General features: G+C 44.3%; 1 long non-coding RNA gene across 1 annotated transcript; it reads right to left on the reverse strand.

Moving 5' to 3' along the window:
- Window positions 1–453: 453 nt before the first annotated feature.
- Window positions 454–9,809, reverse strand: LOC118981169 (uncharacterized). Its single transcript, XR_005065284.1, has 3 exons — window positions 9,735–9,809; window positions 9,319–9,495; window positions 454–743 (listed from the first exon to the last, which is right to left on the reverse strand). It is a non-coding gene; the product is annotated as an uncharacterized LOC118981169 (long non-coding RNA).
- Between the last annotated feature and the right edge of the window lie 4,390 nt (window positions 9,810–14,199).

The following is a 14,199-nucleotide window of genomic DNA, read 5'->3' on the forward strand; positions in this document are numbered from 1 at the left end:
ATGATTGTGCGTCTTAGATCACCCCTTTTTTGAGGGATCTTACCAGTCACTGGCTAACCAAAGAAGGACTGGGGGCCAGGCAGGGTGAAGTGAAGTGGGCAGAGGCGGTGCTCCTGCCAGGAAGATAAGCTTTGTCTCCTCAGTGGCTCAGGTCCTCATGGCAGAACAGACACAGATGAAGCAGGTCCCTTGGGCTCTTACTCAGCCTTAGCCATGGGGGTTACAGCTCCTGAAACCAGGCAGGGAGGTTCCCAACATCTAATCTCCCTCCTTTTTCTATTGTAAATGCAATTGTAGCTGTTAAGCCTGTGAAACCTACTATTTGCTGTTCCTGAATGCGATCTCAAGAAAACATCCTCCATATATATACATCATAAAGCACAACTAAGGGTTTAGACAAAGGGGCATCCAAGGGCTGCTAGGACCCAAACTTGTAAATTCAGTCCTTTGAAATAGTTTTTAGGGTTCAACCACTGAACACCATGGGGCACTAAGGGGTTGTTGCCCTTTGCAGCAGGCATTTGAGCCTTGGCCCCTGTCTTTGGGGCAGGCCCCATTCTTCTCCATTGGCAGACCCAGGCCCATGGGTGATGGTGTGGGTGTCCATTTTCCTTCTGGTTGTTCAGGGTCAGCTGGGCCATCTGGTCTGTCAGTCCATTGGTTCTCGGCTTCAGGTAGCAGAGCTTGGTGTCTGTCCTGCTCATGATAAGACTTTACTCTTTTGGCTGGTAGCCAGATAGGACCTGTAGGGATGGAAACACAAACATACTCTCTTCCCCAAGTTGAGAGATCTACAGGGCCTTGCCAAGAGCAAATCTCTGTATAAAACCTAAGGATAAGACGACTTTGGCTCTTTCTTCTGAAAATGTTTCTCAATTGGAGTACAGAATGATTCATCACAATTTAGAAAATTATAGGTAAACAGGTCTAACATAACCAAATTGGGGGGGAAGGATTCACGACTCCCCTTTTTCTGCTTTTTAAGAAGATTTCTAAAAGTATGATGAGCCCACTCTACAATTGCCTGACCAGTTGGAATTTAGGGTATTCCTGCTTTATGTTGGATACTTCAATGCTGACGAAAACCCTGATTAGAATGGACAAGGTATACAGGGCCATGATCAGTTTTAATTTGCTGAGGCCATCCTAAATGACTAAAGGCCTCAAGCCAATGGGCTTGTATAGTTTTAGCAGATTCTCCTGTTAAAGCAGATGCATGTAGGGCAACAGAGTGAGTATCAATAGGAATATGATTGTATTTGAATTTTCCAAAGGGAGTGTAATCAGTGGCATCTGTTTGCCAAATTATTTGAGAATTTAGTCCTCGAGGATTAACTCCTGTAAATGGGGGTGCCTTGGTAAGGGCTTGGAAAGACAGGCCCCCTGCTGTTTCTGCTAGCTGCCATGAGTTTAAGCAGCAAGTTAATGGCCCTGTTGTTCTCAGGATGTGGTAGTTCCTACATTCAGACTTTTCAAGAAAAGTGGGAAAGATGCTGGGGAGGTGCTCTGAAAAAATATGTTTTAGACAAAAACTGTTGCACACCGAGGGCCTTTTGTGACTCGACTGACTAACGGTTCCCTCTGGGAGAATAGCCAGTTCTTCCCCAAGGAAACCATCAGTGTTTATAGGCACTGAGCTAAAAAATGGTATTTTGACTTCCGTGGAGAAGGGCTAGTTCTCCCTGGGAGACAGTATACCTATATTTCATTTTTACAATAAAGATCATGGCTCTGGCATAAACAAGGAGGATTCTTAATATTTCTTTAACTCGTCACACCCCCCCATCCCACTTATAGCATGCTTTAGATGGACAAACTTATGAACACACTCATAACTTTCAGAAACAGTTTTTTCTCTATTGGAAAATACATTTACTTTTTAAAAATTGGAGTTTTGACCTTCTCTGTTTCCGATTTGGGCTGGTTCACCCCTTTTTAGGTAACCTGATGAACCCCGACTCTCTACCATATGGATGCCGAACTTAGTGCAGACACCCAATTGGAATAGCACGCTGCAACCCAGAACTGACTCAAGCGATCCTCCTGCCTCAGCCTCCCAAGTACTAGCCTCCTGGGACTAGAGGCTCTCGCCACTGCAACCGGCCAATCGCAACTGTGCCGCCATGTCCGGGACTGCACCCAGCGCTGGGTGCAGGGAAGGGTCTGCCCCTGCACACACTGAGGAGAAAGGGTGGTGAGGGAAACCAATCTTCCCCCTGTGCCCCTGCCAGTCCCCCACACAGACACCCAGCCCCACTCAACTCACCTCGACCGTGCACGCGCCAGCAGCTGCAGCCCTGCTGCGAGCACATGCACACCCACGCCGCTGTTGAGCTCACCTGACTGGCCAGGAGACTTGGGGCCCCTGCTGGGAACCACCAGCAGAGCCTAGGTAGTACGTGTGGGTCCCTTTTGTTCCATATTCCCCAAACTAAAAGATACCTAATCTAGGAGACATTCAGCAGCTCCAAAATGCTGCTGAACCTAAAGCATTGCTCTTGTTCTTTAGAGAGCCCATTCCCCATAATTGAGAATTCGCAGAAACCTTCAAAGAAAATTTTTAACAAATAAAAGAACCATTTTCTGAAATTCCCCCCAACACAAGCAAGCGATTACAAAACCAGTCTCGATTTTGCCTTTTCTCCATGTGCATCTTTAAATCCTTATGCAGGCAGATGGAAGGAAAGGCAAAATTGAAGGGGCCGTAAGAGGCGGCTTAAAAGAAAGAATTTGCTGAGATGCCTGTAAACTGTCCTGTAACTAGTTGATGTTTTTAAAGCTGATTAAATGGAAAATCCTCGCTCTTTCTCCCAAGCAAAGACCTAGTTTGGGGTTGCCTCCCGGCAAAAGCTTGGGAGTGGGAGCAAGGCTCCTGCTTCCTAAAGAAGGTACAGTTGCAAAGTGGTCACAAGAGAGACCTAGGAAGAAAATGTTGCATTCACCAACCGCGAGAACAAATGTCGGAGACTTTCGGGGTTCCAAAGATGTTACTTTATTGGCCAAGTTTAACCTGCGCAGGGGTGAACTCTCCAAAGTGTCCTGAGACACGGTGCCCGCAAGGGCTGCAAATGAGAGTCGCGCCAAACGCTTACAGGCTTAGGGTTTTATGGAGGCGCAAGCAAGCTGGATACAAAAGTAGATGTGGTGGTTAGCGGTTGGCTCAGGGGCACAATAGGGTTACTTATTATTGGTGAGTTGAGCTCGTGCACTGGCTCGTGCTCCTTTACTTGATTGGTCAGTTGAGCTTGTGCACAGGGGCTGCACTGGCTAGTGCTCCTTTACCTGATTGGTCAGTTGAGCTCATGCACAGGGGCAAAATTTCCCTCCCTAGTGACTGTCCAGATGGCTATCTGCCTGACTAACCTTGTTGCTCTTACACCACATCCTGGAACACACCCCGCTCTTTGGGTGTGTCCCGGAGCCTCTTTGCGTTAGTTAGTAAAACACCTTTTGCTTCCTTACAGCTATGTTTTGGCTGGTTCCCCTTTGCCCTCAACATTCCCCCATTTCCTTTGGGGGTATGTCAAACCTTTGACTTTTCTTTATTTGGGATGATCAGGGGTCCTAGGACGGGGGCTAGGAAGGAGAGAAGAGTGTCCTGCCACTAGGAGGACACTCCTGTCCTGGCCCTGGGCCATAGTCAAGTCTATTTATGCATTGTAAGCTTTCTTCAACTAAGCCACTTTCATTATTTTTCTCCTCCTGTGATTAACTATTAGGAGGGGTTCTGAGATTCCTTTCTCTTTCTGGAATCATATAAAGGACAATGGACGAAGGTCTCATCTTCTTATAACTACTTCAGGCTGGACATGGACGTCGTCATACCTATCCTTGGGTCAGGGGTACCCTGAAAGAGGAGGAGGTGGGTGCAGCACAGAGGGAGTCCTTCCTGCAAGGGGAAGGACCTTACAGGGTCCTGGTCATTTGGCTGTCACCAGGAAGTCGCAGGCTTAGTGTCCAAAGGCTGGCATTACTGGACCGTTGGCCTTCTGATCAGGTCATATTCTGGAGGTGACAGATTAGGCAGGTCATAGGCATACGGCCTATGTAAACAGAAGAACACACAGATTAATTCACACAATAATTCCCAAACCAGTTGCTGTGCCTGTGAGACTGTCTTTTGGGATGACATTCTATTGCAAGGTCCTTCCTGAAATGACATTTAACAGTGGCAATTTGACAGGTCCTTTGCACCTGTAAATTGTACATCTTTGGTGACATCACAAACCTGGTTTCAACTCTTAAATGAAAATTTAAGACAGTTAGCTGCGCCATTCTGATATCTAATACTGAGCATAGTGATTTTCCTAGAACTGTAATTTTTCTCCTTAAGATCACCCTCACTGTTATTATAAGGACTACTTTAGGTTCCACTTTTGATTTTGACTGTTTATTTGCATAAACACACCAAGAGCAGCCTGGATCACTTATGATCTTCAAATCCGCTTTGCTGGAACTCACACAGGGAACCTTCAGATTGACTTCTCAGTCTGCCCCTCAGGGCACAGAAGCAGAGCCACACATCCTCCATCTGGCTTCGCCTGTACTAGTCGTTTTACTCAAATCCTTGAGCCTCCATTGTGCCTATAGGTTCCTTTTAGCCATCTTTCAGGAAGACAACCTTCGTTCCTTCCCTGGAAAGGCTGGCTGGAACTGCACAACCAACCAAAGTACCAGGTTTTTTTTTTTGTGGGCTTTCGCTAGCTTCACAGGTCAATCCCAGTTCCTCTGAGCTCTCTGGTAACGACCAGAACCCATACATGCCTCCTTCAGGCGTGACATTCCAGTCAAAGTCCTGGTTAACAAAACCACTATTAATGACTGGTCTTATTGGTTTTATGCAAAGAAACCTTTTGTTATCATTTATTCCTTCAGAATGCCAAATTCTGGAGGGATCAGGTAGGGAGAAAAACACAAAACTTGAAGGAAAATCTTTTTCCTCCTAATACCCATCAAGATGCATCTCCATGCCTTATACCTTTTATTACTAACATCACATAATTTCTTTCTAAAACTTTCACATTTCTATTTATTTTTATAACTTCCCACAGACCTTCTGCAATATCTACAAACCTTCTATAGCCTTTTTACCTATCTAGATTTATCCATAATTCTCTTTTAATCACTGTTCCTTTCCCACACTGGGAAGGACTGTACTTAAACTCAGTATCTGGCAGCTAAAAGTCCCTAGATTTGCAGGGACATTTTTTTTTCACCTTTCTGAAGCTTAGACCTTGCAAACACCTTATAAATCAGATGGTCAGCCTTGGACCTCAGTTCATGACCGTCAAAACTAGAGCCAGTCTTATCAAAACCAGTTACACAGAGAATCTGACTGCTGCAGGGTCCACACAGCAGCAGCAGCACACAGCTAAGCAGGTTTACAGAAGCAAGAAAGCAGGCAGGGCTACTAATAGGGTAACGTTCTTTTGTTCTTACTCCTTAGTTACTTAGTTGTTTACCCCTCTTTATCTTAGTGGCTCAGCAAATGGATGAGTCCCTCTGACTTGTCTGGGCTTGTCTTCTGCTATATCTCCCCCCTTTATCTATTCTGAGGATGGGAGGAGGTCTCCTGAAGACTTAGGGGCATTCCTAATTCTAAGCAGTGCCAGCAGCAGCAAATCTGTCCAAGGTCATCCAGTCTCCTTTTCAGTGAATGATTTATGATCTCTGGCCAGGGCCTCTCTGAGGGCAGTGGGAGTTTCTGAAGCCCTGTGGCAGTCTGGTCTGGGTCTAAGCCAGCTAGGCTGAGGGCTCTAGGTGCCTGCTAGTGGGCTTTCTCTTCTCTTTCAGATACAGATACAGAACAAAACTTAAAACACAGAGTTCCGAAAATAACACACAGGCATTAGGCTTTCCCGCAGCTTCCCCGAGCCCCGCCCAGGGGCTCCGATGTTACTAATTACATAAATCACCGGTGGAGGCGAAGGGCGGGGCCGGGCGGAACTCCTGTTGCCGGCGGCGGCTCTGCAGGGCCTAGGGCGGGGTTGGGCGCCAGGCAGAATTCGCCTTGTCACAGCGGCTCCCAGGGGCTAGGGGCGGGAGGAACCAGACGAGGTTTTCATCCAAGAAGCGTTGGACTCGCAGCCCTCCCTCACGGAGGGCAGGCTGCCAGCTCCCGCACCAACGCACGGCGGGATCAGCCCACGCCACGGACACACGGAGGAGGCTCGGGGGCGGGCACGGCGGCAGCGGCGTCTCTCGTCCCTCCAGCAAGGGGAGTGTCACTCCTGCTCCGTAGGTTTTCTTGAGCTTCTGGATCTAAGGGGGTGTATACCCTATAAGCCTCCATAAGTCTTTCTAGAAAGGCAGCAGGGGACTCCTCTCGTCCTTGTATGACTTCACTGACTTTGCTGAAGTTGGTGGGCTTCCTAGCTGCCGCTTTTAATCCCCTGAGTAGAACCCGGCGATATTGGAGGAGCGCATCCCTTTCCCCACTGGAATTGGAGTCCCAATCGGGTGGCTGAGAGGGGAGGATATCTTCTAGCTCCTTCCTCCCCGCTGCTGTGCCGCCTTCCTCTCCCATGACAGCTTTTGCAGCCTCTCTAATAATCCTGTCCCTTTCTTCTGATGTGAAGAGGGTCTGCAGGATTTGCTGACAGTCATCCCACGTGGGCTGGTGGGTTCTAAAAACGGTCTTCAAGGAGGGAGATTAACCCTTGAGGCTTTTCCGAAAATGGGGGGTTTTGGTGCTTCCAATTATATAAATCACTAGTGGAAAAGGGTACATATATTAGCCGGAGAGGAGCGTGCGGAGGCGCATCCGGGGCTGGGGGAGCCTCTTGCAGCGGCAAAATGGCCGGCGCTTCCCACGGAAACAAAATGGCGGAGGCAGCGTTATCTCCCACCGGAGGGCTGTGCACCCCGCCCGAGGTTACGGCGCCTTCCCCATAATGTGTGCCTCCGTGGGTATGTGGTGGACTTAATACTCTATCCCCTCCCGGGTGGGTGGAATCTGGTTTTTCTGGGAGAGGGTAGGGAGGTGGAACATTCACAGGATCAAGTGGGTCTTCTGGCTGCCCTGGGAGCACCGGGTAAAGCCTGGGCTTACCCAGCGGTTTCCTCAGGGCGTGACCATTGCCAGATCCCCCCCACTCCTGGCCTGGGCTTAGTAACACATATTGCTCTCCTACCCCTCCTGTTTGTCTGCATGCATCTTCTAATATAACCTGGGCGCTCAGTGGCAATGTCCACCCAGATGTCTATGTACAAATATTGGTCTGGGTGGGGTACCCTATAAACCGTTGCCCGGACGGCAAGCAGGGTGGGCAGATCAAAGGTGCCCTCTGTGGGCCAGCCAACATTAAAGGCGGGCCACTCGAGCTGGCAAAGGGTTCGGAGGAACTCTGGGTCCGGCGGAGGTCCCCCGTAGCCACTTGCCCGCCTCTGGAAGTCAGAAAAATTCTTTAGCAAGCAGTCAAGGGGGGGTCCCAGGCACGGACTCTCTCTGGCCCATCTTTATATATTGGATGACCTTCGGGATCTCAAAAATGAGAGCTGAAATCAAAAGAGTTAAGAAACCAGTCACCAAAACACACACTCATCTCTCACACCCACATGAAAGCGAATTGCGGTTCTCAGGCATACGATCACTCTAAGACGGTCGCGGCGCGGCACAGCGCAAACCGGAAGCAAGTGCAAAATCGAAAATAATACCAAATGTGACCTAGTCACAACTCCCGAGAGCGTTCCCCCCCTTGGGAACCCCTGGATGGACTGCCGGCAACGTCTCGCCTACCACCTCAGGGCCAAACGGTCTAGATCTCCCAAAACCAAAAGAGGATCCTCACAAATACTTACTCAGCCCAGGCTGCCTGTCCAGTCTTCCAAACCGAAACTCCACAAAGGGAAATCTCTCTGGGGCCTCCAAATGTTGCATTCACCAACCGCGAGAACAAATGTCCGAGACTTTCGGGGTTCCAAAGATGTTACTTTATTGGCCAAGTTTAACCTGCGCAGGGGTGAACTCTCCAAAGTGTCCAGAAACATGGTGCCCGCAAGGGCTGCAAATGAGAGTCGCGCCAAACGCTTACAGGCTTAGGGTTTTATGGAGGCCTGCAAGCAAGCTGGATACAGAAGCAGATGTGGCGGTTAGCGGTTGGCTCAGGGGCACAATAGGGTTACTTATTGGTGAGTTGAGCTCGTGCACAGGGGTAAAATTTCCCTCCCTAGTGACTGTCCAGATGGCTATCTGCCTGACTAACCTTGTTGCTCTTACACCACATCCTGGAACACACCCCGCTCTTCGGGTGTGTCCCAGAGCCTCTTTGCGTTAGTTAGTAAAACACCTTTTGCTTCCTTACAGCTATGTTTTGGCTAGTTCCCCTTTGCCCTCAACAAAAACTCTTTTCCAACACCCTATGACATTCCCGAAAAGCATTCGGGTCCTTGGCCCTTATCTGGGCTGATGCCTACGTACTCCAACCAAGTTGGTGTGGTGCCCACAACGATGATGGCTCCTAACTCTGGGTTCCTGTTCATGGGTGCCAGCTGATGGGGACACCAGCCACAGTGTCCGCATCATTATGGGTGAAATGAGACATTCACATGGACTACCAAGTCCAGTGGAGGAAAAGGGACAGCACGGCTTTTCTCTCAAGGGGAGCAAAAGCCTCCGCCCTCATAATGACCAGCCTTTATTGGGTTTCTTGGCACATTACACGATGGTCCTCATTTACTATGCATAGATTGCTTTAGGTGGTTACCTTTTACAGAAAACAAAGGAGCCAATGCCGCTAATCACATCACAGAAGAGGGATATTTGTAAATGAAAAGGCAAAAGTGGCTGACCAGTTACACTTGTCCTTGGAAGGTTTAGCATGGATATTAGGAAGGTACTTCGCAGTAAATGTTTGTCACTGGGGGCTGGGCCCAGGCCATGCAGAATGGTCTCCTACAAGGAAAAAAGAGGCCCCTTATAAATCTGTGGTAAAGATCTTAGAACTGCGGTTTTAATAAAATGACACCCACTCTCGTTCAGTTCAGCAGGACAACATAAGCTGTGGGAGCCTGGGGCTCAGGACACAGGCTGTGGCAGAATGAAGGAGGAGTGCAACACTGATATCATTTCATGTCCTTTCAGAAATTAAATAATGGATTTCTGAACACCTGGATTATAAAACTGCTGTCTCATTAACAACAAATTAAAACATTAATCATATTCCAATTGAAGCAAAATGAAGAATCATTTTTACACTAACAACATTTTTATTCTAAGATGAAATTTGCCAAGATAAATAAGCAATATTGGTCACATTATTATAATAGCAATTTCTAAATTCATATTGTTGAATGGGACCCTTCCTTGTACCTATTTACCTTACATAGTGTTTGGCTGTTCCACAGAATAAATAAGCACCTGACTCTCCACAAAGAAATCTGGTAAAAATTGACTTTTCTATTGACTTATTTCTTGTTTACAGTGTTATCAACAAGCAGGTAGTTTACTTTTGCCTTTGGGGGTCACGCCATACTTCCAAGGAAAACTGGTCTGACCTACAAGAATAAAAACATTTGGGTCAATGTGGGTGAATATAATGATTAGTTGGTGTGCAGAGGGGGCAAAAACTTCATTGTCATAATAACATGTGACTGTATTTAAATTCTGATTGTAGGAAATGATTGAGAAAGAAAATAAAGAGTTAGAAAAGAGAAAAGGGAGGTTCAGCTTGGAGGCGAACCCTGGGCAGAGCGAGAACCAGCAGGAGCCGAAGCATGGACGCGACCCAACTCACCAGGTACATAACAGTTCTGGTTCTGGCTCACACAGACCCCGTGACCTCTCCTTCCCACCACCCTCCTCACTTGAGAAAACACCAGCAAGTTTGTAAATAAGTTACAGGTTTAGCGATTTTCCCTAAAGCTTTTTGCTGAGTAGGCTAGAACTTTCCTGGAATGTTAGCTGACCTAGCAGATATCCCACGACCTCCAACCCTTCTCCCAATCTTCAGGTGGCCTATAAACAGTTCTCCATTAGCCTGTCATCCTAGCAGATTGTGCCAACCCTCCTGAGTAGCCATGTGAGCACTTACTATGTGGATAGTTCTCTCACTGACCCATAAAAAGTAACAAAAGGCAGCAAAGAGCTGGCCTTGCCTCTCAGCTGCTTTTGACTTAGTTGAAGGTCTAAAACATACACGTCAACAAATGTAAACTGCCATGTAATATTGAGATGAAATAAGCGAATCAGTTGTGATGAAACTACACATTAAAACAGAAGATGATAAAAATATTTATAATTAAGAATTTGTTAAATAAATTATGGCAAATCCACATAATAGAATACCACGTAACCACAAAAATTATGACAAAGACAAGTGACTCTGAAAATAGAAATATGTGCATGCCATAAAAAGCGAAAAATTAAATTTCCAGGAAGTATGTATTGCACATTAAAATCTTTGTCCAAGAAATAATATCTATATGTATGGGGGAAATACACACAATATAATGTTAATAGCCATTATTTCTAGGTATGTGTTTGTATATGACCTTTATTTTCATCTTTATGTTTTTCCTGTACTTTCTGAGTTTCTTTTTGCAATATACACATATATTTTCATTATAAAACAGAACATCAGTAGAGTTACTTTTAAATAATTAGAGTTAGGGAATTAATGATAGATGGCTTCCTCCTGGGTGAGGGAGCTGTTTTGCATTAAGTTCAACAATGTTTTTTGAAATAGTTTGTGGCTGTGGATTGAAAGAAAGGAGAGTGCAAAATGATTTAGGTGGGAAGACCATTGAGATGAGGTAGAAGAGTACCAGTTGAATATAAGCAAATAAAAGTTTAAGCAATGAGAACAACAAGGGAGATCCTTGCAACTTCACCCCACTGAGCTTCTGTACATGCGATTCTCACTACTAGCAAAGCTATTTATCTATAAGGAAGTCTTCTTGCAAGATTCAGCTCAAGTGACTCTTTTTCTTTAAGCTTCCTTTGACTCAGACTTTATTTTTTTCCCACCACTGTGCCCCATACACTCCTGCAGTGTCACATAGAACACGTTGTATTCCATCAAGTAATCTTCTGTTTAGTCAAACCATTTCCGTGGTTTGATCCGGGAAGGTAAGGGTCCTCACTGGCATTTTTCTTGAACATAGTATTGTCATATAATAGATGTACAATATGTGTTTTCATAGGTCTGACTTGAATTGAGTTGAAACTGTTTTATAGAAAGATCAGTTAACAGAGAGTCTTAAAAGTGGGGATGAAGAGGTAGGTTTGATTTCCGTAACACAGAGGTTTGACACATTTATCTCAGTGGGATAAGAGGATGCTTTTCCTAGAAGTTGGATAAAAAGAAGGCATTACCGTTCTTCCAACCATGTTCACCAGAGATTATTAGAGTTGGCAGTTCTGGGAAGACTGTTATTAGAAAATGTTGGAAGGAGCCAAGCGTGCCCATTTAATAATCTGCCAAAGGGCAAAATCATTTTATGTATTACAGGTTGTAGATTCCTGATAAAGACAGAACAATGGCTTCATGGCTGATGTTAAAGCTTTTTCCAACAAGTTACTTTGATGTCATATAGCTCCAATCTTATGCCCACAAGCCTCAGTGATAATATATGTAGCTTTTTTACAATGTTATTACAGTAATGGTTTTATTCTTCCCAGAAACATGTGTTTTACTTATTTTAGCACATAATGTATACCAAGAAAATCATACATTAATGTTAATTTAATGAACAAGATGTTTTTAAAATGACAAATATGGTTCCATCAGATGAAGTATTATCTAATTAATGCATTATCAACTTTTTATATTATTCTGTCAATTATATTTTAAGAAAAATATGTCTTTAAGGTTTGTAGTCTTTAAAGATTATAAATATCATTTAATTCTATTCAAAGAAAAATAGTTCTACCTCTAATCCCTTCCAAAGGATGGTTTCGTTTAACCTGGACTATTTTCATATACTGTATTTTTAGGACTATAAGATGCACCTATGTTTTAGAGGAGGAAAATAGGAAAAAATTTTTGAAGCAAAAAAATGTGGTAAAATACAATGGAATTATATGCAGCAGAGAGAAAGAAAGTGCTCCTACCCTTCACAACAGCATGGATGGAACTGGAGAGCATTATGCTAAGTGAGACAAGCCAGGCAGTAAAAGACAAATACCATATGATCTCACCTTTAACAATAACCTAATCAACAAAACAAACAAACAAGCAAAATATTACCAAAGACACTGGAATTGAGAACAGGCTGACAGTGACCAGAGAGGAGAGGGGAGGGAATTTCAGGGGGAAAGGGGAAGGGTTTGCAGAAACTAGTATAAAAGACACATGGACAATAAGAAGGGGGAGGGATGAAAACGGGAGGGAGGTTGGTAGGGCTGGGTATGGGCTGGGATGGGGGGGGGAGGCCCCAAACTGTACTTGAACAGCAATTAAAATAAAAATATTTTTAAAAATAAAAATTCAAAAATTCAAGAAATGTGGTAAAATATTTAATAACCTGTGACCCCGCTCCACCCCCACCCCCACCCACAGGGAGCCAGGTAAGCCACATTCAGACTAAGACACACACCCCTTTTCTTCCCAGATTTGGGGGCTGGGGGGAGTGAATCTTATAGTCCGAAAAATACGCATATGAAAATAGTCCAGGTTATGTTGATAAAGTTAAAGTCAACTCAGTCCTTTTTCCTTTAGCTCTACATTTTTAATTTCTTAAATGTTTTGCTGTACATGGTTTGCTGGTAGAAAAAATGTACTAGTTTCATTATTTCACATGTAAGTGGGTTTTCATGCTGTTCATCTACTTTCTGCAGTCATTTTCCGCTGCAGGCACACAGTCCATTCACATTGCCAGCCGTCCAACAACCAGTGACAACTGTGTGAGAGCTACAAAAGTATCTCAAAAACTGCTCTTCAGAGAACAAAATGCAACTGTGTCTCGAACATTGTGTTTTTTCCTGGGAACCATGACCTACATATCAACAAAGTGGCAAAGTGTTTTCTCTTAGCAAAGGCAGACTTACTGTGATGGATCCAGACAGTATTCAGTTCAAGATGTGAAACAACTACTGTCTATTTAAGCATCTTTCTTCAAAGTAAGAAAAATACATTTAATTATACTTTTTCTATATTTGAGGATTATTTTATATTCACTTTAAAAGATAGGGAAATATAACTAAAACCCCTTTGGTATAAATCTAGCAACAGTTTATGCTATGAGTGCAAAAGTTCTTAGTAATGACTTTCCTTGTGGTAGTACCTGCCCGAAGAAAGAATGCAACAGACAGATGTAAATAGAGAGATTGAGATAGATAGAGCTATAAATATTTATTAAAATAATATTTTTTAATTTTAATTTTATTTTTAAATATTTTATTTATTTATTTTTAGACAGAGGGGAAGAGAGGAAGAGAGGGAGAGAAACATTAATGCGTGGTTGCCCCTTGCATATCCCTTACTGGGGACCCAGCCCATAGCCCAGTCATGTGCCTGGACCACGAATTGAACCAGTGACCTTTGGTTTGCAGGCCAGCACTCAATCCACTGAGCCACACCATGTAGGGCTATGATAATATTTTAAATAATAAACAAACATTTATTCTTGTCTTGAATTTCTCTGCTAAAGAATGATGATAATTTAAAGCAAGAGCTTGGGCTCTTTGACATCTTTATAACCATTTTACCTATTACAAACCCTTTTAAATAGAGGCATAGATATCAGTGGACACTGATATTATGTGAATATTCATTATATACAAGTATACTGCCCCGTGTGGTCTACTAATTGCCTGTTTCCTGGGCTTTCAAAGCAGTTAACCTGTACTCCATTCTTTTAAATACTTCCTTTACTTACCAGATGGAGAATCTGAGTTTATACCGATGAAGCCCTAGGATTTTAAAAGCAAAAATATGGTACCAATTGGGAATTTTTAATCCCCACTCTCGAAGTTAGAGTAAAAAGTACTCAATCTTGGTAGATTGTTTATTTTCTTGAGAAGGAAAGGGTGAAAAGGAAAAGCTGGTAGTTCGTCCCAAATATAGAATGATGAGGCTTCTTATCTTCTCCACCTAGTGTCTGTTTGCCGCTGGGCACCTGTTAATATGGGACAATTGAGGCAGCAGATGCTACAATAGCGTGAAGCACAGAGATGAGAGTGCAGAACCTAGCTTTAGTTTTTGCTCAAGGGAAAAATGATTTCAAATTATCAGGTTGAGTCCTCAAGGAGCCTCAGAT

The sequence above is a fragment of the Sturnira hondurensis genome, unplaced genomic scaffold (genome assembly GCF_014824575.4).
Source record: "Sturnira hondurensis isolate 20B ecotype Veracruz unplaced genomic scaffold, ASM1482457v3 Scaffold0023817, whole genome shotgun sequence".
Taxonomy (NCBI): domain Eukaryota; kingdom Metazoa; phylum Chordata; class Mammalia; order Chiroptera; family Phyllostomidae; genus Sturnira; species Sturnira hondurensis.